At 44.2% G+C, this 24,308-nt stretch overlaps 1 long non-coding RNA gene across 1 annotated transcript; it reads left to right on the top strand.

Annotated features, from left to right (window-relative positions):
• The first annotated feature begins 1,963 nt into the window (after nucleotides 1–1,963).
• LOC110344465 (uncharacterized) lies at nucleotides 1,964–18,485 on the top strand. The gene is made up of 3 exons (XR_015447141.1): nucleotides 1,964–3,221; nucleotides 4,275–4,398; nucleotides 5,221–18,485. It is a non-coding gene; the product is annotated as an uncharacterized LOC110344465 (long non-coding RNA).
• Nucleotides 18,486–24,308: the final 5,823 nt, after the last annotated feature.

Raw genomic sequence — 24,308 nt, 5'->3', positions numbered from 1 at the left:
AGGTCCTAGGTTCCACCCCCAGTACCAAAATAAGATATAAGCTAGTTTTCCCATTTTAAAGAGAAAACAGTTTGGCAGTTCCTAAAAAAACTTACATGGAGAGTTACCATATGATCCAATAATTCCACTCCTAGGTACACATCCAGAGGAATTGAGAGCAGGGACTTGAATAGGTATTTGCACACCAATGTTCATAGCAGCAAACAGCGAAAAGGAGGAAACACCCCTTATGTCCCCTAATGGGCAAATAAACAAAACACGGTATATACACACATGATGGGATTTTAGCCTTAAAGTGGAAGGAATCCATGCTACAACATAGATAAACCTCCAAAAATGTCATGCTGGGAGGAATAAGCATGATGCAAAGGACAAAATATGATTCCTCTTATGGGAGGTGCCTGGAAATTCATAGAGGCAGAAACAGTAGAGGCTGTGGGGAGCTGGGGCAGAGGGGGATGGGGTTAGTGTTTGCAAGGTTTGGGTTTCACTATGGGAAGATAGAAAAGCTCTAGAGATGGATGGGGTGATGGTGCCACATCATGTATGCACTGTGCCACTGAGCTATACACTTAAAAATCGTTAAAGTAGTGCATTTTGTGTTTTGTTATATTTTTAAGAAAAGAGCAAATCCAGCACCCAAGCACTGACTGTAGAGTCAGAGAAGAGAGTGACAAATCACTTCATCTACTCACCTCCTTTTATTAACAAGGGAACCAGGACCCACGGAAGTGCCTCCCCAGGTCACAGAGCTGGTTAGTGACAAGCCTGCCCTAACTCCCGCTCTCCTGCTGCTTCCATTACACTGGAGAATCCATTTCTCCCTGACGTGATGCCCTCCCACATGTCCCCACTGCCCCCAATGCAGGAGGCCAGCACAAGGCTGTGAGTGGATGTAGTGATGCCACAGTCACCCGTCCTCAGCCCAATATCCGTTCCACCATCTTTGAAGATTTCCCTTCAGCCTCTTCCCTTAGTGAAGGCCTGGTTTCCAGACAGCCACCAAGGAAGCAGGACTGAGAACAGCGGTGCTGGGATCCATCCTCACCTAGAGGTGTCCAGTGAGGGACTAGGCCCAGCTGGCCCTGTGTGGCCCAGTGGATGGATGAGCTTATTTTATTTTGATAAAATAGATGATACTTTGATGAGTTCACCAGGTGAGCCTTCATCATGGGATCTGAGGATATAAATCCCTCTCTCCCTCTGTCTCTCCCTCCGTCCTTCCCTCTCTCCCTCTCCTACTTGAGGACACAATAAGAAAGTAGCCATCTTCAAGCCAGGACCAGCACGTGAGAGAGTAAAGTTCTGCTGTTTAAGCAGTCCAGCCCTTGGTTTTGTCATGAAAGTCCAGACTGGCTAAGGCAGAGCTGGAAGCCCAAAATTAGTGCTGACAGAGTTTCTTCTCGCCAGAGGCTCTGAGAAAGATGCTCTTCCATGCCTTGCTTCTAGCACCTGTTGCCATTCCTCGGCCATGGCAGCGTAACTCCAGTCTCTGTCCCATCTTCACAGCCTTTGTCCCTGTGTCTTTATGTTGCCTCCTTTTCTGTCTCTATAAGGACCTTTGTCGTTGGATTTAGGGTCAACTCGCAATCCAGGATGATCTCATCACAAGATCCTGAGCTTAATTCATCTGCAGCCAGGTGCATGCCTGTAATCTCAGCCCTCTGGGAGCCTGAGACAGAAGGATCAAAAGTTTGATCTGGCCTGCCTGATCAACGACTTAGTGACACAGCAAGACCCTGTCTCAAAATGAAAAATTTTAAAAAGGCTGAGGATGTAGCTCAATGTGAAGGCCCTGGGTTCAATCCCTAGTACTGCAAAAACGAAAACCAAATGGAGTCCTGAGAGAAGCTGTGGGCAGACATCATCTTTCCAGAAGCCCTGAAGAGAGCCGGAGGGCAGAGCGCCCTGAGCTCACCTCGGACTCGCCCGGAGCTCCGCCCTTCCCTTAGCCCACCTGGACGGAAAGGAAACGGACGGGCAGCTCGGGCCACGCCTCTCACTGTGGGCCCCGCGACATTTCCGGGCTGGGAGAAGCCGAAGCCCGTAACCTCCAGTTCCCCGCAGCTTGAGGCCACCAGCGCCTGGAGATTTTCAAACACACTCAAAGAGCTGGGAGGAGCCTGGCGGGGCCACGAAGGAGGGCAGTACTGACTCATCACGAACCTCCAGGGCCCGGAGCCAGGGCGGCCTGGGCCCAGAGCCTCAGTCCCCTGCAGCCAGGTCAGCAGGAAACTGTCCCCCAAGCCCTCCTGCGCCAAAGAGAGGGCCTTTGGAAGGTGCTTGGATGGTGGGGGCCACAGCCCAGTGTGCTGTTAGGAGGTGGGAACAAGGCCCCACTGGGGGCCTCCCTCCCCCGCTCCTCCCTTCCCACTCTGCTTCTGGCCTCGAGAGCTCCTTTGCCTCCGCCCTGCCCCTGTGCCAGCCTCCTTCTCCCTGGAGACCCGCAGCGCAAACCCCTGGCTGAAACCGTGAACCAAAATAAGCCTCCCCTCCTTTAAGCATGGGATATTGTGTCCCAGTGACCAGGACAGTGACTGAGGAACCCAAAGGGACATCTGGTGACATCTGAATCAGTGAGCACTTTAGTCACTGGTACTGAACCTGTCTTTTTGCTGAGGTGCTGACGGTGGGCAGGCGCTGTACCCTCAGCCACATCCGCAGCCGCACAACCAGGATCGCCTCGTGTTTACAAATGTACGGCGGCTGTGCCAACAGTAGGGGGAGCTGGCGGGCGAATACATGGGAACTCTATTTTCAATCTGTCAATCTAATATCATCCTTCCCCCAGAGCTTATTAACAGTCAGAGCTGGGAAGGCAGAGGAGTGGAAAGAAAAAGGCAGAAATGGAGAGGATGTGGAGAAATTGGAAACCCGGGTCTTGCTGGTGGGAATGTAAAATAGTGCAGCTGCTATGCAAAATACTTTGGCAGTTTCCCAAGAAATTACACACGAATGGTCCAGCATTGCGCTTCTAGGTGTATGTCGAAAGGAACTGAAAGCAGGGACTTGCACAGATATTTGAACGCAATGTACATAGCAGCATTATTCACAACAGCCAAAAGAAGGAAGCAACCCAGGAACCCATCAGCACACGGCGGATAAAGGAAATGTAATATACATATCATGGAGTATCGGCCTTCAAAAGGACTGAGATTTTGACATGGAGAGTTCTTAAAGACATTATGCTAAGTGAAATATGCTAATGTGAAGGGTTACAGGTATGGTACGATTCTGCTTGTGTGTTCTACCTGGAGGAGTCGGGTTCGTAGAAACAGAAAGGAGACTAGAAGTTACCAGGGGTGGGATGGAGGTGTTAGTAGGTCCAGAGTTTCCGTTTGAGATGATGAGAAAGGTCTGAGATGGGCAGTGGTCATGACCGCACAACTTGTGAGCAGACATAATGCCACAGAGCCACACACTTAGAAACGGTTCCAGTGGTAAGCTTTATGTATATTTTGTCACAATAGAAAGTTTTTTCTTTTTCAAATTACAAAATGCTCTTTTCTGCTGGGTGTGGTGGTGTGTGCCTATAATCTCAGCACTTGGGAGGCTGAGGCAGGAGGATTGCTGTGAGTTCGAGGCCATCCTGGGCTACCTAGTAAGTTCAAGGCCAGCCTGAATTAGAGTGAGACCCTGTCTCCAAAAACCTAAAAAAAAATGCTTCTTTCTTATCCTGAAAAGCGTTCTTGGGTGTGGACTGGGTCAAAATGGGACAAAGAAACTAACTTCCTCTTGAGGGAAACATCATCTGTCTCTGCACATATGCTAGAGTCTGGCTTTCTCCTCTAACCAAACACTGACAGTTTTTTTTCCTCAGGAAATTAGCTTGAAAGGTGGAGCAGGAATATTGAGCCAATTCAATATAACAGATGAATGGATAAAGAAAATATAGCATTTACACACAATGGAGTACTACTCTGCCATAAAAAGGGATAAATTTGAGCCATTTGTAGGAAAATGGATACACTTTGAGACCATAACCCAAGCTTAAATATCCTGTGGCTTCTCTTACATGATAAACCCACTGTCTAAATAAAGCAAAATAAAACAGAGACAATAGGAATACGGAAGATAGAACTTTTGCAAAAAGGAAGGGAAGCAATAAATGGAGGGAGGGGGCAGGAGAGGAGGGACAGGAAGGGATGAAAGAGAATGAAGATGTGTCATGTACATGGTCCAGCTCCACACAATGAACGTAATCGCTGTGTACTACACACACGTAATAATTTAAAGAAATATTTTAAAATGAGTGTCTCTCATTTACTACCCAGGAACTACTCCAAGGAGATGCTGGGAAGTAGCCTGGGAATGGCCATCCCTCTCCCATCATTTCTCTTCCCTCAATCCTGCTTCAGCTTCTGTCAGCCTGTGAAGGTCCTGCAGAGTGAGGTTAAGGTAATTTTTAAGAGTATTTCTGTGTAGCCAGGAAGATAAACCTCTTGAGCAATCTCTTTTTTTGAATCTCAGCGTATCAGTGTTTTTGAGCCAGTGTATCTGCTCTCACTTTCATAGCCCTTTACTGTATGCCAATTATCACTCGGTAGTATTTTCCTACATATTTGATTTGAGCTCTTAGCTTGGAATCTTCGCAAAGGACAAAGCCTGCATTTTATTTATATTTTCAGGTACTAGTCAGGTAGATGCTAAAAGTAACTTGTTGAATGAAGAGATAAGTGAATGGATGACCAAGCAGCCTAAATTGTCTTTAGATTGTTCTCGTTGTCTCACATGCTACTCTTGTATAAGTGGTCACGGTGAATGCATATGGCTTCAGCTGTGTTGCTCTGAATTCTGATATGATGATGAAACTCATATACATCCCTGTGTGTTAATACGATTGCTATGAGGGTTTTCAACCCCAGGACATGCATAATTCTAGGCATAGCTGTTGGGAGCATTTCCTAACATCTCTGAACACATCAACTCTGACCAAAGGCATCTGCGTCACCTAGATCCCCAGCTCTTTTTAAAGTTTTTAATTTTAGCTGAGTGTGGTGATGCATACCTGTAATCCCAGCCTCCCCAGCACTCAGAAGGCTGAGGCAGGAGGATTGCTGTGAATTCAAGGCCAGCTTATGCTATTAAGCAAGACTCTGTCCAAAAACATTTTTTTAATTAAAAAAAGTAATAAAGTTTTTTTTTAAATTTTGAGATAGGATCTTGCTAAGTTACTAAGTTACCTAGGCTGGACTTAAACTTTTGATCCTCCTGCCTCAGCCTTCCACAGTTCTGAGATTACAAGCATGCACCGCCATGCCCAGCTGGAGCCCACCTTTGTGCACATCCTTGCCACACACCCTGCTGCGCCTGATGGTCTTCTGGGATGTTTACAACGCCGATCACTTTATGAATATGAATCCTCTGTCCTCATCAAGACTGTGCCTGCCTAAAGAAGACAGTTTGGTGGAAGTAGCTTCCCATACTTCCTGTGGGACCTGGGGTTACTTAGCGCTGTTGAGTCTGGCAATAACCAGTGTTTGTACCAATGTCCTCCACTGTGAGCGGGGGTCCCTAAACAATACCCTCCAGAGTGAGAATTATACCCTAGACTTCTCTATTCCTCACTGAACCCAGGAGGGGGTAAGTACCTCCATGAACATTTATTGAGTTGAACTTTTCTCCATACCTTTTTATTGAGATATAATTCACACGCCATAAAACTTACAACTTGAAAGTGTACAATTCCATGGTTTTCAGTATATTCACAGGGTGCACAATCATCCCTACTGCACAATCCCAAAATATTGTCCTCACCCCATTCCTCATACACTTTCTAAAGCTTTATTTGGTTTTTAATCACTCAAAATACACCCTGACTACATCTCACTAGATGTAACAATTCCATTTCATAGACACTAATGGTACTTACTATGTGTCAGGCACTGTTCTGTGTACTTCACAGGTCACATACCCTATGTGGTAGCCAGGTGTGGTGGTGCCTGCTCACAGTCCCAGCCTGTGACCATGGTGAGACCCTGTCTCAGATAAACAATCATACATCATCATCGTCGTCATAATCATCACCATCATCATTACCATCATCATCATCACATTACCATGCAGAAACTGACACTGAAAAGACAGAAAATCCTGCCAAGATCATAGCTAGAAGTGGCAAAGTTTGGATTTGAACCCAAGACATCCGAGTCTACATTGTTCACCGCTCCCTGCTTTCAGTTGACTAAAGCATTAAGATCTAACAACCAATCCACGGAAACAAACAAAACCCAGCAGCTCCTTTACCACGAGAGGGGCAGGTCAATGGTGTGCCTGCCTCAGGCCTACGTTCATGCCAGAGGCGTTGCTTGTTTCCACTGCTCCCAGTTCTCTTTGTGCCATGTGGGCTGGTTTAGTGCCCCTGTCTATGTGCCTGGGGCCATGGCAAATGTCCAGGCACAGGCACATCTCTGAATGTGTCAGGGAGTTCAGTGCTGGAGGGAAGCCATTCTGGGAGTAAAGCAATCCGTGGGCCTGGATTCCCATGCATTCAGACTCAAGCCCCTCAGAAAACTCCACAGGACAGGTCCTGCTCCTCACCATGGAAGGTGGTGCTGCTGACCACTGGGCCTTCCATTCCCCCAAACTCCCTGCTTAAACTTCTCAGCAGGTCTGCGGCTGACCCTCGCCTCCCCACAGCTGTCTCCTACCTAGTCACCAGGACAGGACATTGCTCTGGGAATTCCAATTTGCTAAGGACCTCAGTCCCAAACAATAGGTCCCCTCTCACGAATGCACCCGGTTGCAGCACTTCAAGATATGGCAAGCACTGCCCTGGATTTCTTCTCCAAAGCTAGCAACCATGCAGTAGTCACTTTCAGACTAAATCTCCATACTGGACTTGCAGCTGGCAATAACTGTGGTTTCTCCTGTGGCCAGGGCTGCCAGTCCATTGCTCATCAGGCCCTCTCTGGGCTTACTTTGTGGTTTTGGAGTCAGTTTCACTCCTGAGGAGCCAGGCTTGGCGTGGCCTACTGTTTTGTGCATTTCTCTGAGTTGCCTTTCTGTTTCTCTGTGCTTTATAGCTTTCCTGTCACCTCTTTCCTGATTCTTGGAGCTCTTGCTCTCTTCCTGTCCTTGCGGTATAGTTTCCCTTTCTAACTCCTAGCTTTCCGCTCACAGCATACAGGACATTCTTCATTGGCTAGAAATGATGTCTTTGACAAATAGCGTGCAGATTTGACTTTGGTAATTCAAGACACTTTTGTTTGTTTGCTCGTTTTGTTGCTGTGTTGGGGAGGGAACTCAGGGCCTCTCACATACCAGGGAATTGCTCTGCCACTGAGCTACACACCCCAGCCCCAGGTTTTAGTTTTAATGTACAGCACTAGGGAGCTTGCTATGGATGAAGCCCTGTACGACGTCTGTTAGTAAAGCAAGAAAGCCTTCAAAATCATATAATTACTTGCTACCCACCTCCCAATTTCTAATTACTACATATAATATAATATAATATAATATCAGATGGCCTTGACTCAAGGCTTACCTGAACATGGGCCACTTCATTGTCTATTCTTTGCAGCCTTTTGTAAAAGAAATCGCACATCCTAAGTTCGAAGCCTGGACCTGGCCAACATCTCAGCAAGATGAAAGCCTTGGCCCTTACAAATGGCTTTTGTCTCAGCCTCGAAACCCTCATGTGACACCCTGAGGTACTTGACAAACCTAGCTTCTCTTACTGGGAACCCCTGGGTTTACCTAAGGTTCGGACAAACCTCCAGGTTGGCCTAGGGGGGTTATAAAAACATTTTAAATGTTGGTGTTTACTTTTTTCCTACTAATTGTGTAATTTAGGAGAAATTCATTTTAGAAAATAATGTATTGTGGGTACACATTTTATTGAAGTATGACAGGATATTTTTGGTGGACTATTTTTTGGGATGATGGTTAAACAGCACATTAGAGTATTATACTGAAGTTTGAGGGAAAAGCTGAGGCAAACCAAAAAAACAGAAAAAAGGCTATTTTAGTTAAATAAACTAGGAAGCAGCCCCCTCTTGTGCTGGAAAAAAAGTACTACAGCTAGTGAATTAAAAAGCAGGAAAACATCCCAGAGTGCATGCAAAAAATTTGCTTAAACTGAGAGCTTGTCCCAAATAGCTTTAAATCCAAGAAAAGCTTAGTGCTCAGTAACTATTTTAAATAACACTTCCACCACTCTTAACCTGTACTGATTAATTCTTCTCACATTTATTGAGCACTTACTGGGTGCCAGGAATCAGGTGTATCGGGGCAACCACAGTTGTTACCCCTGAATCCCTCACAAGGTCTGGTTTTCTCATAATCTTGCCCCTGTTCCCAGTGACCTCTGCTTCCTCCACACTGTGACAGTGTCCATCCTGAGCCTCTCCCCGCTGTCTTCCTGACCATAGCCAGGTGTTTTCTCACTTCCCTTCTAATTGTAAAGTAACCCTTTGAAGGCAGCAACCGTGTCTAATCCACTCTTAGTTTTCCCACAGCCCCTAACTTTGTCCAGTTAGTGTTCAAGTGCATATTTGTTTGATTTAATTTAATCTAACCAAATCAAAAAGCAACAGAGCTCCACACCTAATTAAAAACAGGTTCTCTACACAAACTGCAAACATGTACAAATAAAATTTAAAAGTTTAAAAAAGTGATTCTCATGCAGAACTGTTATTTTGCTGCTTGTCAAAAATGGAGATCATAGTTATTGCTCTGTTGTTGCCAAAATGCATGATGAGTTTTTTTGGTCAGTTTTTGTGGTATAATCGTCAGTGGAAGGTAAGATGTATTTAATGCTAGAATCTGTGGTGTCAGAGAAATTCTGCCTGTCCTGAAAGGATCCTAGAGGTGTTGCCTTGGTTACCTGTCAGGCATCTGAATGGGAATGTGCCCTGTCCACCCAGCTGCCCTCAAGATGGTCAGGATTCTAGTCAGTGATTCCAGACTGTGGGATTTTATGTAAAATATCTAAGGTAATTTTTTGAATGACCAACATGAGGTTGCCTGTATCTAACTTTGTTAACTATAAACCAAACAATAGAGAGGTCATAATCTCAGAATAAAAAACCATTTTTTTTCCCGCTGAACACATTTAATTCTAGATTTTCCCCAAACACCAGTGGTCTACTGGCTGGTCCAAATCCCCCATGAAATCTCAGATTCAGGCTCTTCATTTTGCAAATGAGAGATTGGGGTTGAAATGTGGGAACCAGGGCAAGCTACTTAACTCTGCAGGTAGGTGTTCTGTCCTGGGTCACTGTGACAGCTAACTGGCAAAGCCGACCTAGAATTGGGGACTCCAGCTAGTACACCTGGCCTCCTTGTATACCTATCCCCACCCTCAGGCCCTCACTAGGGTTGGCAACACACAGAGTCTCTTTGTGGGGCCAGGCCTTGGTCACTCACCTCCTGGCCTTAAGAGGAAAGAACAGCAGCAGCCTTACTTACCTCTCTGAAGGAAAGCCTTATTTTTACACAATTCTGCACAGGTCCTAGTTTTGTGGCACTGATAGATATCCCAAGTGCTGGCCTTGGTTGGGGGAATAAGAAAAACACTAGGAAACAAAGCTGCTTATAGATTGGCTAGGAGATGTTGGAGCCTCCTGGAGCCATTATTGAGCCCCAGATTCTTTTATGACCCCGATCCCAGCGACTCAGTTGGGGATAATTTGGATAATTATAATCTGCTGTAGGAATGTTAGTAGTAGGAATGCTACTAACTGGTAGTAGATGGAGGCCACAGATGCCTAAAATGCCCCATAGTGCACAGAGCAGGCCCACAACAAAGAAGCATCCTGGCCCAAACACTGAGCATGCCCTAGAACAAGTCAGCTGTTTGTTGCTTTGTTGTATGTGAGAATGATTAAGAAATTAGATCTGGGGGCTAGGGGCTAGGGTGGAAGCCAGCTAGTGCCCAAACCTGAGTGAGGGAGTCAGCAAATGAAAAGAAACAGGAAGGTGCTGAGGTTGAACTCCCTCCTTCCCACTTCAGGACTTCCCAGGAGAAAGGATGGTTGGGGGTAGGGGATTGTTCACAGCAGCTTAAGGATCCTTCACTGTCTGCCGGCAATAATGGGAAAGACACCCACCCACTGAGCAGAGCCAAAGGACCCTAAACTACGTACCCCTCCCTTCACACCTTAAGTCCCCTTATATCACCACTCTCTCCCAAAGAGAAGGAACCCCGCCTAGGCCTGCTGTCTGAGAGGCCACCCTCACCTAAGATGCCATCTCTGTCTGAGAGGTCACCTCCCCCTGAGAGGCCAGTCGTCCTGGGGGCACTCTCCTGAGGAGATGGCAGCCTCAGCGCTCACACTAGTCCTGGCTTTGCAGAGTCCACCCTGGTCCCCAACAACAGCATCCCTCTGACCCAGAATAAGGCAGTCAGCTTTGGAGACTCCCCAGCGGCTCACGGGGGCCTCCCCACTCACCACTCCTTCCTACACACAGTCCTGGGAAGGCCTAGGGGGCCAGGCTTCCTCTCCCTCCTCTTACCATCTTTTTTCATACCAATAGGAGAGAGAAAACTCTTAATCACATTCGAACTGGAAGAGAGAGAGAGAGACAGAGACAGAGAGACAGAGAGACAGACTTCCTAGCCTTTGTCTTCTGCTAAATCTTCTGCCCGGGCAGTCTCTGAACATTCTGGATGAAGAACTCATATTATAAAAGTCAGGAGGGAGACCCACAGCACCAACACCTTAATACCAGTGACCAATGACAGTCGTCCCATTGTCAGGACACTGAGCCTGTAACTCGCCACCTTCCCTGCTAGCTAGGGGTCATTCTGTCCCTAATCTCTCACGTAAACCTCCAGGTCCTGAAGGGTCTTAAGGGTGTCTCCTTTGTTCTCAGCAGACCTCTGAGTCACAGGGACCCCAGGCCTTTCCCCCAGCTTCCTTCAACTCATCCAATCCTTCCCCCTCTTCTCTGCAGGCCAGCTTCAAAATATTCCCAATGATTAGAACATGTCCAAATGAGAAGGGGAACAAGGGGCGGGGGAGGAGGAAAGAAGGGACAAGAAGAAAAGAGAAAATCGAAGGAAAAAATGGAAACAAAGCTTTGGTACATAAGGGAGGAGGGGAATGGGGGGGGGGACAAAGAAGCAGATTCCCTATGATGAATGTGACCATTATATATATCTAAAACGTACCAAAAAAAGTTTTGCTAAAAAAAAATTCCCAATGATTGACAAAAAAACACAAGAAATGGGGTGTTTCTAGAGGATAATCACTTTCCGGGCATTTTTTGTGGTATAGTTTAGATCTAGAATATGCCCCCAAAGCCTCATGTGTTGAGAGGTGGGGCTTTTTGGATGCGATTGGATTATGAAACCTCTATTCTCATCCATGGATTAATCTTGCTGTTAGGGGTAGGGCCCGGTCACAAGGGGCAGGTCACTTGGGGAGTGACCTAGAGGTGCTAAATTAAGCCATTTTACAGGTGTATTTGCCTCATGTGCTTACTTTGGGGTGTGTGTGTGTGTGGCTGGGTGTGTGTTGAGAACACTAAAACCCACTATGTCAGAATTTTCAAGTATTGTCTTGAAATATTTCAAGTATTTCCATTGTGGTGCTGGGCCCTTGGTGCATGCTAATCAAGTGGTCTACCACTGAGGTACACCCCCAGACCAATGTATTGTTATTCCTCGGTGTCACCATGATGTCATGTCGGGCTTCTTGCACGTCAGGTGGGCGCATAACCACCTCAGAAATCCTGTCGAGTGCAGGTGCACGCTCAGTGGGTTGGATCCTGCCCAAGACTGTATTTCTGAAACCTCCCATGTGAGGCCAATGCTGTGGGCCATGTGTGGAGTGGCAGACTTTATCTATGTTGCCTCTCGGTAAGTTCAGCCGGCTTTATTTGTTTTCAATTAAGTTTTCCCAAATGGCTCAGCATGGTAGCAGTTATGATTTTAGCAAATGTGTACTGAGTGCTGACAACCAGGGTGTCTCAGTTACTTTTCTCTCGTTACTGAGACAAAATACTCGACACCCAAAGTTAATGGGGGAAAGGTTTATTATAGCTCACGGTTGTAGAGGTTTCAGTCCATAATCAGTTGGCTCCAAGGCAGGGTGGCTTGGCAGATGGACACTGCAGAGGAGAAACAGTTCCTAGTGTCCACACAATAGCAAAAATGAGAGACCTTAACAGGGTCTTCCGGCCCCTCTATCTTATCCAGACCACTTAGGATGAGTAGCACTCACACCCTTAATCCCACTGCCCTTGTTCCTAGCCCTGCACCATGAATCAATTCCAGCATCACACACCCTAGATCCAGCCACCTCTGAAAAAGCCCCACTGATGACTGCATGAGGCTTTGGGGGACATCTAGATACAAACCATAACACAGGCCCTGTAGTAAGGGCTTTACACAGATGGCCTATGTCACTGGTTATTGAGGGGGGATGTAATTATTGCCCCCATTTTATGCACAAGAAAACTGGGACTCAAAGACATGTTAAAGAATTTGCTCAAGGTCACAAAACCAGCAGAGCCAGCACTGGTCCCATTTGCCATGTGCCTGTGAAGCAGGGAAGTGAGTGTTTTGCCAGCTCACTTTCTACGTGGAGAATAGCACGATGGAGAGATTGTCCAACATTTTAAAGCATTGCCTGGAATCCATCTGGTTTTCATCATACAAAACCTGTTCCATTGCCCCTCCCTAACCATGGCCAAACAATTCCAGTAAGAAGTTTCTTCCCAAGCTGGTAGTTGCAGTTGGAGCTGGCAGAGTCCTTAATCAACATTCTTGGGAACTGACTTTCCTGGTGGAGCAGATCTCCTTTCCAAAGTCCACTCTGCTGATTGGAGCCCTGAGACTTGCAGCCCAACTCCTAGAAGATCCTCTGTTGCAGCAGTGTGTGTGTGTGTGTGTGTGTGTGTGTATCTTCTTGTTACTGTTCACCACTGCAGCCAGCAGCAGTGCATCCTATTCTGACAAGTCCAAGACCTGATTTGGACTCCCAGTGACTGTGCCAAAATAAACAAAGCTAATAGTTTTCCTGTCCCTTATTTCTCAGTTCCTTATTTCTCAGCTCTTCTCTTCCCCAGTTCTCTCTGGCACTGTGTCTCTCCCTTCTTTATTGCACACTGTTCTCCCCATTCTTCAAACTTACTTTTCAGGAAAGATCCCTTGTCTACTGAACAGGTGTCTGGTAATTCCTCAACAATAGCAGCCAGTTCTCTAGATGCTGTGACCCAGAATAGAGGACTCAGAGATCACCAACAGCCTTGCCCTTGGGGAGTTCATAGCCTACTGAGAAAAAGAGATACAGAAAGAATTCCAGTGGAGAGAAGCACTGTGCAGAGGCGGACAGGTCAAGGGCATGAAGAGAGCCCAGAGCACTTATCAGAGATGATGTCACAGGTGAACTCCAAAGCCTGGGCTAGAGGCAGCCAGCAGAAAGGCATACCAAGCAGAGGGGAGGCAGGAGCAGAATGTGAGAAGACAGCTTCAGTAGGAGGGGAAGCCATTCTACACTCTGGGTGATAAGATAAAAGCAGGGAGTGGCCAAGGACAAGATGGTATGAAAGCAATTAAAGGTGATGTCAAGGAAGGGTCCAAATGCCACATCAAGGAGCTTGGACTTGCTTCTCCAGCAGTGGCTCTCAAACCATGCCATAGGATCCCCATCGGAAGATCAGATGTGAGGACAACTGAGCTCCACCCTCAGCCTTAAGTGTCCTTCCAAGGGCAGTTTGGCCTTTAGCTGTCTGTGCTCATATCTTGGTGTTCTGCATGATAGTGTGGGGAGAACGCGTTTTGATACCCAAAGGCACAGAAACACTGCTATATATGACAGGATGTCATCTCAGAGGAAGCCAGGGCTTCTGCTTCCTTCTTTACCAGCTCTCTGAATCTTTCTCCTCAGTTCAATCCTTGGGGTCTTATTACTCTGGAGAGTATGAAGGCATACAAAGCCAGGGAATGCAGGTGTGGCAGGTCCCACTGTGCTGCTGGAATCATCTTGCTGACAACATCTACCCATTTTAAAGCCCACCATTCCTTACCTCATTTACTAATAGTTCCTTTAGGCCAATATGCTCTTCCTTTCCAGCAAGAAGACCTAAGTGAACCAGGGCTCCTCATTTGTTGCCCTGGCCTGCCTATCATTTGTTCAGATCACAAATGTCCCACTTTCTGCACTGTGCACGGAAGCCAAATCCCTCAACCCCAAATCGTGACTGCTCCTCTGCAAGACTTCTTCATGCAGTGCCACCTGGCTGGTGTTGCTACAGCCTCAGTAATGCATCCTCTGGCACCACCTTCCAAAGAGCTCATCACTGAGCCCTACAAAATCTACTTTCTCCACAGGAACGCATTAGTGCAGAGTGAACCACACATTTCGATATGCACAGTATCAGCAAAACTTTTTAAGGATGCATCTTCATAGACTGATATTTGTGCCAGTTCATCTTAATGGTCAGCTTGACTGGATTAAGACTCCCAGGGAGTGGAGGATCATGGGGGCCCTATATTCATTAGTGGAGTAAGCCACTGATGTTAATAGCTGAAATGTGCTATTAGGAGGTGGGGACAGTTGAGGAGGTGAGTCACTAGGGGCAAGCCTTTGGAGGGTACATCTCTTGGAGACATTCTTTCCCTGTGCTCTGATTCTTGGCCACTATGAAGTGAGCTTTGCTCCACCATGCCCTGCTACCATGATGTTTCTGATTTGGAGCCAGCTAAGCTTGGGCTGAATGAAACCATGAGGCAAATAAACTGTTTTCTCCTTTAAGATGTATGTCAGGCATTTTGTCTCAGCAATGGGAGAAGTGGCCAATACAGAAAATTGGTACCAGAGAAGTAGGGACATTGTTATAACTTTATCTAACCATTTGGTTCAGAAGCCTTTGGAACTGGCTTGTGGAAAGAGTTTGGAAAAGTTTGGAGAAGCAGGCTAGAGAGGCCCTAGAATGCTGTAAGTAGAGCTTGATGGGTAATTCTGGTCAGAGCTCAGAAGGCCAGAGTGGTGATAGGAATGTGGAGAGCAAAGGCCAAGCTCATGAGGTTTCAGTCAGAAATAAGAACTCTATTGGGAATTGGACTAGAGGACATGCATATTACACACTTGTTAATAATGTGCTACGTATGTACATGTCCTGAAGCTTTGTAGAAGGCTAAATTGAAAGGTTGCAGACTAACTGATCTCATGGAGGAAATTTCAAGACAGCATGTGCACTGCTTTTAGTCAAATTTATGGTGAGAATTAAGAGCAAAAATCAGAGCAGAAAGAACTTAAAAATGTAAATTTTGGCCAGAAAGAACCATGTGTAATGGTGGAGCAAAGAAGCTGTGGTTACTGAAGAGTTTCGTGCCATTGAAGAGAAACCAAGTACTTACACCAGGGCAAGAGGAAAGATATCTTGAGGGCATCTCAGGAATCAGGAAGACCTCAACAATGGCAGGCTCAAGTGTGCAAAAATGGAAACATTTTATTTGAAAAGAAAGCCCCTGGGCCCCTGCTGGAGAAATGGAGTCCCCAGGATTCATTTCATTGTCCTCAGCCATCCAAGCACTCAGAGGATGCTGTAGCCATGGTCCAAGGGGGCCTGGCTATTGCTTGAGCTGGCAGCAGACCTTGCATCATCCACATGATTCTGGTTTTTCAAGTATGCAGAATTCAGGAATTGTGGGACCATGAAGGTTTACACCCATATTTTAAAGCAAAGTCTGGGAGGCCAGTCAAGTAGGGCCTGAGGCTGGGGATGTGTGAAGTTGTAGGAATGAAGCTGAAGCTGCAGGGGAGACCCCATGAAGTTGTAGATGCCAAGAACACGGAACATATGCTGGGGAAAGACACAGGCAGTGAGTAGAGCCAGAACAAGAGAGACACCATGTGGTCTGCAACCAACAAGTCCCACAGGGGTGGGGCTGCCCAGCCATTTGGAGCTCACATCATGCATGCATATATATATATGGATGTCAGACATGGAACTATAGGACTTCATGTTGCCCTACTAAGTTTTGGTTTTGCTTTGGTCCAGTTGTTTTCTATCCCCTTATTCCTCCTTTTTGGAATTAAATATGTATCCCATGCCATCGTACTTTGGGATTATGTAACTTGTTTTTATTTGGAGCCAGCTGACCATAGACTGAATTTCTGCAACCATGAGCCAAACAAACCATTTCCTTTAAATTGTGTATGTGTATTTTGTCCCAGCAACAGGAAAGCTGACCAATACAATACTGATTCACTTATAAATTGCAATCATGTATAACTGTTATAATCATTTTATACATTGTTAAACATACATGAAAATATAAATTAAAGATAAAGAATATTTTTAAAATGTTTTAATGGTACAAAATGTTTCTTCTGTATAAAAAATAAAATGAAAATATTCTTCCTAAGAGGACAATGATTGAATAAGCTTTAATTTTTAAAAGACAGAGTTTATTAGCCAGGCATTGTTGCATATGCCTTGCATATGTATTGTAATCTCAGTACTTCAGAATGTGAGACAGGAGGATTGTGTATTTGAGGCCAGCTTGGGCTACATAACGAGACCCTGTCACAAACAAACAAACAAACAGACACAAAAATGTCAGTCATGGTGCATGCCTGTAATCATAGCTCAGGAGGATTGCAAGTTCAAGTTCAGCCTGGACAACTTTAGCAACTTAGCGAAACCCTGTCTCGAAAACAGTGCTGGTGATGTAGCTCAGTGGGTTCAATTCTCAGGGCCACAAACGCAAACAAAAACAAACAAATAAAAACCCTGTAGAACTTTACTTTGGGAGGCAGTTTTAGGTTTACAGAAATAATATTGGACAGAAAGTACAGAGATACCTCATGCCCCCTCAGCACCCGCTCACCAAGCTTCTATTAATAACATCTCATATTGGTGGGATACACTTGCTACAGTTGATGAGCCAATACTGATACATTTTATTATTTTTTTACAAGGATCACAAACTATCTTATCAAGACATGAAGGTATAGACATTCTTCATATACTACAAAGGTAGCATCTCTTACATAGACACACACTCTTCGTCAGACACATGACACCCCTCCAGTAAAATAGTATACCAGTGTGAGCTTATAATTTCAATACAAATCAAAGCCCTATCACTCAGCTCAACAAAAAGGCAGTTTAAAAATTTAGCACTAAGATATTCTGAAGGAAAATAAAATCTCAAAAGTATTCCTTCATGATTGAGATGGTCTCTGTATAATAAAACATGTAGCTTACACATTCTATCGCATCTGAACAACCAGTCACTGAAGATATAGTAGTGAGGTAGTATTGCTGTCTCCTTCTTGGGACTGTTTTCATGATATATATTATTATTATTAACTAAGGTCCATACTTTACATTAGGGGCCACTATTTGTGTTGTATATTCTATGACTTTTGACAAGTGTATAACAAATGCACTTGCTATTATAGTATCATAAACCATTATGCTACTGTATTGTACAGAATAGTCCCACTGTTCTAAAATTTCTGTGTTACATCTACTAATTCCCTAACCTCAATCCCTGATGACCTTTTCACTGTTTCGCTATTTTTTTGAAACTTGGTTTAACCCTTTGTTGTAAAGGGATTCGATGGTCCAACTCTAAGTTTACTATTTGCTTTTGGACCATATAGCTGGCATAATAGAAGAGGCTGCACAGCATTTCCTGGCCCCAGACGGGGAACGACGGCACTGAGCAGGCTTAGGAAATCACAAGACTTGTTTTCAATCTCACCTACAGGAAGTCACAGGGTCTTGACTGATATTTGGTTGGTAAATTTTTCCCTTTGCTGAAATCAGTCATTTGTTCTTGCAAGCTTATAAGAAGCTGGTGAATTGTGGGTATGCGTGTTGTGTGCTTGTGTGTGCGCACACAAGTTTGTGCGTGTGTGTATTGGGGATCAAACCCAGGCCCTCACACGTTAGGCAAGTGTTCTACCACTGAGCTATGCCCCCAGCCTGTATTTTATATTTTAACATAGACTATAGATATACCTCCCCTTCTAAAATACACTGGATGATTTTTAATGTGCTTTTTTTATTAGTGTGTATTAATTTTACAAAATATTAGGTTTTGCTGTGCTATTTTCTTACATGCATATAACATATTTTTGATCATTTCTATTCCCTCTATTATCTTCCCTTACACCTCCTGCCTCCTCCCCTTATTCCCTTTCTTTTGTCTAATAATAGTTTCCTTCTACTTTCATGTCAAAAATTCTTTTTAGATTCCACATATTTTTCAAAATTTGAAATTTTTTTTCAAAAATTCTTTTTAGATTTTTCAAAATTTATTTTTAGAAGAATTTTTCAAAAATTCTTTTTAGATTCCATGTATTAGGGAAAACACATGATACTTGGCTTATTTCTCTTAACATAATGATCTCCAGTTCCATCCATCTTCCTGCAAATGACATAATTTCATTCTTTTTGAAATGAAATCGAATAATACTCCATTGTGTGTGTATATATATATACACCAAATTTTCTTTATCCATTTGAAAGATATTCTGAAAGATTTAAAATTCTTCTGAGTTTTTAAGTATATATAGACATAAGAGCTTTCATAGATAGTAAACTTTTTTTTAAAAAAACAAAATCACAAGATAATGACAATTTTTCTAAACATCTATCGTCAAAAATACCCTCTCCACAGTTGAGATTATTTTCAAAAGGCATTTCTTTCTCATTGTTAAAATGTCTCTGTGCGTTAAAGGGACAGACAAAAAGAACTCTTTTTCTAGGCTACTGAATAGGTAGCACACTGATAACAACCAATTATCATCACAGGTACAAATTTAGAACTCCCGCCTTCTTGAAAAAGCAGAATGAAGGTTTTAAGTTTACAAGATCTTTAGACTTAGTAATATTTGTAAGTACTTTAACACAGATAATAAATTTTTTCAAATCACAGATTTTAGTAATTGCCCCAATCTCATAGATTCTACTGTATTACTTTTATTATCTATATTTAAATATTTTTAGTATTTTAGTGTATATTTAAAATTGTAATTTTTAAAGCCCATTTCAGGGGGTTGAGTTTATCACTCTCTGGGCCATGACACCTAGGCATCATGGTTCCCTGCAAGTATCTCTCTTTCCAGTGTGTGTGTAGTGGGCTTGTACTGGTTGACTTTTATCCTAGCATGGATAACCACTCTAGTGATTTAATGTAAATCTTTTGTTTGTATGTGCAGAATAGTATTATTATTTTGTATGTATTTTTACTTTGCATAAATGGTAATAGATTGTGTATCACATTTAATTTCTTACTTTTTGCACTACGCCCTGGGATTGAAGATTTACCCAAGTTGCTGCTGCATCCGCCACTCTTTACCTCTACTCTCCCAGGAGTAGAAGCCACATAAATAATGCTGCAGTAAGCATCTTCATATTTGGGTGGGGCAGGCACACCCTCCAGCTCCAGTAAGCATGAGATGGGGCTGGCCTGATCTGCCTACCCCATTCCTCCTGGAATGGACACATGGTCTTTCCATGGTGATTTCTAACGGGTACTGCAGTCACACAAGAAGAGGAGTGGCTCACAGTGGACCCCATTCAGAACCAGCAAGCTGGAGCCACCAAATCCTGAAGTGCATTTGGCTCCATTTGACCTTTCCTCTGGACTCTTGATTTACATGAGCCAATTCAATACATTCCATGTTTTTCTAAAACCATTTTGAAATGAGTAGTCTACTGCTTTTGGGACTCAGTTTCTTTCTGAGATTCAGCCTTGCTAAGTTCCCCAGCCTGGCCCCAAACTCCTGCTCTCAAGTGATCCTCTTGCCCCAGCTTCCTGAGTAGCTGGGTCTGCAGATGAGCAATGCTGCACCCACGGGCCTCAGTTTCTTCATCTGGAAAGAGAGAGGAAGGAAGCAGATAGTATTACAGATAGATGAGTTAGGTAGAAATATTACAGACAGTCAGATAGGGCCAGGTCCTGGAGAGGGTCAGGACAAAGGTGAAACATACCACAGCTGCACCGGAGACACATCGGCTGAAAACCAGGCCTCAAGATAAAGACAAGCTGACCAGGTCTACATACTTCCTCAACGAACAAACACTTGGCCTAATGAAGTCTAGATAGACATCAACCACCCCAGTGGGTGAGCAGAGACCTCTGGACCCACCACTTCCTAGGAGAATCTTTGTTCTTTCCATCCACACTTGTTACGTGACCTGTTTCCCAACTGGACCACCATTACTAAGTGACTATACTTGTAACCTTACTGGACTTCATGGCTGTGGCCCACGTCGTACCCACATGGGTCGCACCCTATAAAAGTCTTCTGTAAAGTGGGGTTCCCCGGGCTACCCACTCAGGACCCTCTTGCCCCTCAGGAGCTTTCCTATCAATAACTATCTTCCTACTCTTAACCTCCGTTGTTCCTAGGACTCATTCTTCAGTTTCTAGAGAACAAGAACTTGGTGTATCATACAGTTAACAGGTTGGGAGATATAATATTTCATATTTCATCTCTAGTATTATTTCCTGTAACAATAGCACTCAGAAGTTTCTCCCTACCCCCTCATTTTTTTTCTAGAGATTAAGCCCCACATGTGTTCTTTCTTCTTTCTTATTCGCTTTCCTAGGACCATCTCCAATTCATACTTCTTTCTATCTCCACATTGTAGTCTTACTATTCTGATTTGGCATCTTAAAAATCTTTCTGACTGGAGAGAGACTGCCTCTTCCAGGTCTAGCCAATTCTTAGATATAGCCAAGGGCTCAGTCAGGAGCAGACATTTGATAAATAGAGTTTTCTCTCTCTCCCCCTCCCCCTCTCCTTTTCCTTTCTCTTTACCGCTCTTCCCTCCCTCCTTTCCTCCCCTAAGGGGAATGGAACCCCAGGCCTGGAATGCTAGGCAAGCTTCTATCAGGAGCCACACACACAGCCCAGGCTTCTGATGTGTTAACTAACCAAACCTCTCTATCTGTCCCATACACCTAGGAGGCAATTCCCTTTGCCTTAGTTATCCCAGGGCCAGGTACCACCCCTATTGTTACCACCCTTTTAAGTTAAGCAGACTAGCCAATCCTAAATGGCCCACCCTGCCCTGACCAGCCTTCTCCTGGAGAAACTCTAATAACAGCTCGGGCCTAGCTCTCCCCTCACCTGGTCTCTCCTGCCTCCTGACCACCCTTGTGCTTTCCCAGGTGGTCCCGAATGGCAGGCCCTCCAGTCTTTAGGAACACTGAGTATAATGAATTGTTTTCCTGAGCCTCTCCTGTTTCCCCACAGATCGCACCTGACTGACCATCTCAAAAAAGAACCAGAACAATCTCCTTGTGCTTTCCCTGAGCTGGTGAAGCTGGTAAAAATCACTGAAAATGAGGAAAGTAAATTAACACAAGGAAGAAGCAGGACAAGGGGGATTCTGTCCTCCTGACTACTGAGTTAACTGCAATGAAAACAAAGTACAAAGGACTGCTAGTTCTGTGCATATATTTACATAGAAATGTGCAATTTTTTTTAAAAGGGGCCTTCCTGGTGTTTCTTTACTTATGGGTTTAATTTTTTATCTCCTCAATGTCCACCAGGAGGGCTCTGTTAATATTTACGTCGTGGGCCTTCCTGAGGATGAGTTCATTTCAGTCATTGCTAATCAACAGCCTTACTATGATGTCTTCTTTATCCTGTAACATTCCTATTATCCCTAACTCTTCAAAAATACTCTTAGGATATTTTAGCAAGTGCCCTCTTCACCTTTTAAAGAGTTGTCTCCAGATTGTTCATATTTGAATAGCATTTTAAAAACAAATATCAATTGCCACAATAAATAAATAATGTAAACAAATTCAACCTTCCCTGGCCTCTGCAATGACTTCCAATTTCACAGTTCAAAGCATGGAAATAATTATTCAAAAAACAGGGAAGCAGGGGCTGGGGATTTAGCTCAGTGGTTCTGGTACCTGCCTCAAAAGTGTGAGGTCCCGAGTTTGATCCCCGGTACCAAAAAACAAAAACAAAAACAGGGAAGCCAGAGGAAAGAAGGGAATGGAATTAATATGAGAAAATGAAAAAATGGAAACAAAGTCTTTGTAAATAAGGAGGGATGGAGGGGTTGGAGGGAGGGCAGGGGAAGGGGGAAAAAATAAGAACCAAGAGAGACTATGTAAAGGTGCAAATTTCCAATGATGAATGTCATTATATTGTATACCTAAAATGCACCAATAAAATTAATTTAAAAAAAACAGGGAAGCCAGGAGTAGTGGCACATATCTATAATCTGAGTTACTCAGAAGGCAGAGGCAGGAGGACTGTAAGTTCGAGATGAGCCTGAGCACCTTAGCAAGATTTGTCTCAAAATAAAAAATAAAGAGGGCTGGATCCCCAGCACTACTAACAAAACAAAACCCCAGCTGAGATTTCCACAGGGACTGCCTGTGAAAGCACAGACCCCTCCTTGAGTCCATTGGTCTCACATCCTTTCTTGGTCATTGTATTAAGCTCACACTTCTCCTGGCCCTGCAGCTACACTGCTTTCTCTCCCCATACTACAGCTCCCAGATCCCTGTGATGGGTTGAGAAGGATGTTTGGGAAACCTTGTGGCTTTGGTAGCCCCAGAGGTCTTCTTCAGGTACCTTTGTGGGTTCCTGACCAATGAAGCAAGGCGTCACTATTAGCCAGAGTCACAAGGCTGTACAATCAGAAAACACAGAAGAATGAGTGCCTTTCACGTCATTAGGTCCTCTTGGTTAAAATCAAACCTGCAGTCCATAGGAGCTCCCTGAGGCACTTCTATTGGACCAGTCTGCCATCTGTGAATTTAATCCCCAGAGCTTCCGCTCTGGCCGAAATGCAAGCTACTGTAGGAGTCTTGTGAACCAAGGCTAGATCGATGCCTCTGAAGGTGTGTTCCCTAGTGCCTCCCCTGCCTCACCCCTATCTTGGAAAGTCAGGATTAACTGCCTTTCAGTTCCTCTTTTATGTGACGAAACATGGTGTCTCATCACAGGAAATGTCCCACTAGTGAACAGCTGTGATTGCCCATGCTGTACATTTTCCATCCACTCCTCCAGTCCATGGTCTCCGTTCTCCACCCTGCTCAGCTCTTACCCTGGTGGATCACTGCATTCTGGCACTATTCTTCTGCTAAAGGTCATGACTCTTGCCAGAAGTCCCCCCCACCCTTTCCCAGACCTGATTAATTGCTCCCCTCACACCTAGTGACAGTAGTGGCCACTACTTCCCTGCTGATCTGTTTCTGGAGCATGGCCCTATCCCTAGCTCCTTCGCCTAAGCACCTTTGTAAGCAAGTCCTCTTTTAAACTTTCCTATATTACCTCATTTGGGCAGGTTTCCATTTACTGGTAGTAAGTGCCTCCTACATAATGCAAATATACCTTTATTTTAAATGCATTCTTTGGTTCTTAATGTGATACTGAGTCAAATAGGAAAATGAGTGTAACAGGTGACAATGAGGATGATGGTAACAACAATAACTATTTCTACTAATAATAAACCTTTCATGAGTGCTTACTAAACTTAGACACCATGTATATTATTTTACTGCATGAACACTTCTATGGGGAGCATTGTAGGCAGCCTCCAAAATGATCCCAGTGACCAGTGCTTGCTGATATACATACCCTTCTGGAGACCAAAGAGCTAAGATTATTTGCCAGTCAAGCTGACTGAGAGTCAATGCACTTAATCACTACATATACAGCCTCCTGAAGTAACAGTCTATAAAAGGAATTTGTTTATAAGAATTAGCTATTTAGGTTCTTATATTCAGTCATTGGAAGTATAAATTGATGCTAACATTTTTGGAGAGCAATTTGGCAATATCTACCAAAAAGTACAAACCCTTCCCACCTTGCAGTTCCACTTAGCTAGTGGAAGTTACTAATTTCTGTAAGTTAGAATGCTAGTTTCGAAACATATGAGCACTCAGGAGCATGAATGCTTGTTGTGTGTTTTAAAAAGGCAAATCATTGGAAGTAACATAAATACCCACTACTGAATATTTGGCTGCATATGGTACATCATATAGTGAAGACTATGTTATTCTTAAAAATGAAGATGGTAGATCTATATTTAGAGAAATGGGAAGATAACCTTTGATATCTGGAGGGTAGAACAGTAAGATTTCTATCCCTTAGTGTACACATACTTTCTCCCAGTTGGTCAACCAAGTCCTAACCTAGATGCTGCCATGAAAGGATGATGTAATTAGGATTAAGATAGGGAGATTATCTTCAGTGGGTTAAGGTCATCAGCTAAGGCCTTAAAAGGGATCAAGTTCCTCTTGGCAAAAGAGACCAGAAGTATGAGAGAGATTTAGTATGAGTAGATTCTCCACTGCTGGCTTTGAAGATAGAGGCAAGCCATGTGGCCAGGGATGTGGTGGCCTCTCAGAGTGGAGA

This window comes from Heterocephalus glaber, unplaced genomic scaffold (genome assembly GCF_053883595.1).
Source record: "Heterocephalus glaber isolate CG9 unplaced genomic scaffold, H.glaber_assembly_v1.0 deba00000347, whole genome shotgun sequence".
In the NCBI taxonomy this organism is placed as follows: Eukaryota; Metazoa; Chordata; class Mammalia; order Rodentia; family Bathyergidae; genus Heterocephalus; species Heterocephalus glaber.
The sequence above is the reverse complement of the archived record's forward strand: the minus strand, read 5'-3'. Positions and strand labels throughout refer to the sequence as shown.